Source organism: Giraffa tippelskirchi, chromosome 3 (assembly GCF_054371585.1).
Source record: "Giraffa tippelskirchi isolate mGirTip1 chromosome 3, T2T-mGirTip1v1.2.pri, whole genome shotgun sequence".
NCBI classification, from domain to species: Eukaryota; Metazoa; Chordata; class Mammalia; order Artiodactyla; family Giraffidae; genus Giraffa; species Giraffa tippelskirchi.
In genome coordinates this window covers 44,510,489-44,511,561 of record NC_137277.1, presented here as the reverse complement: position 1 = coordinate 44,511,561, position 1,073 = coordinate 44,510,489, and the positions used below count along the sequence as shown (strand labels likewise).

The following is a 1,073-nucleotide window of genomic DNA, read 5'->3' as shown; positions in this document are numbered from 1 at the left end:
GGTTGCAAAGAGTTGGACACCACTGAGTGACTGAACTGAACTGATTAGAAGTGTGTGAATACTGAAGGAGAAATAAGTTTCGAAATGCCTGGTACCAGAAGCTAGTCTGTTCAAAAGTATGATAGGGATGTGTTTGACAGTTAATGTTAAAAAGTTCATCACATCTGTGTTTAAAGCAATCAATTTCTCTTTGTTTATCCTTTGAACGAAGAGTCTTAAAATGACACTGCAACCTATAACAACATAATTCTGTTCAAAAATGTTCTGTTGCATAAGAAACAATAAGGTAAATTATTAACAGAAGTACCTTCTAGTGCACCAATCATCTCTTCAGCTGCATTAATTTTCTATTTAACTCATCCATTGGGTTTTTCATTTCAGTGAATTTCTGTATTTCTCTAGCAGTTCAAGTTAGATATTTTCCAAATATGTTTGTTTGATCCAAATATGTCTGTAAGATCCAAAGGGCAGGACCAGAGGACTTCTTTTTCTGCCTTCTTATAACTATAGGAATAGATGATTTATGGAAAACACAGATATGTAAACAAATGATATCAGTTAGAAATCACCTTAACCAGCACTAAACTACCAGAGACTTAAATGATTTTATGTCTCTGGTCTGAGTCCTCATCTGTAAAACTTATCCTCCCAATTCATTCTACAAATACCTTTCTCTTTCCTTTCTAAAATTCCTTTACGTTGTTAATTATTCAAGACATACTTAGTTTGTAGACCATGTGTTGTTTGTTCTAATGGTTAAAGTCTTGATGCTGGCATGGGTAGAGTGGGGATCAAATCCTATTGCTTATTTTGTCTGAATCTTGCTCACTCATCTTGTAATTTTGGATTATGAGCTCATCTACTGTAGCATTCTATCTGTGAGAATCATGTGTAGCCTTGGTTGAGGGTGTGCTCTCCTGACCGGTTTCATGTTTGTTACTGTCAGGAATCCAGGGGGTATCACTGTCCTGAGACTAATGTTACTGTGTTACCCTACCAGTCTGAGAGTTTCTAGACTACTGAGGTAGGGTTCCTCCCACACAGCTACAGCATTAACTCAAAATTTTATTCCT

General features: G+C 36.3%; 1 long non-coding RNA gene across 1 annotated transcript; it reads right to left on the bottom strand.

The window, feature by feature from the left end:
* Positions 1–232: 232 nt before the first annotated feature.
* Positions 233–838, bottom strand: LOC145541954 (uncharacterized). The gene is made up of 2 exons (XR_014079428.1): positions 722–838; positions 233–504 (listed from the first exon to the last, which is right to left on the bottom strand). It is a non-coding gene; the product is annotated as an uncharacterized LOC145541954 (long non-coding RNA).
* Positions 839–1,073: the final 235 nt, after the last annotated feature.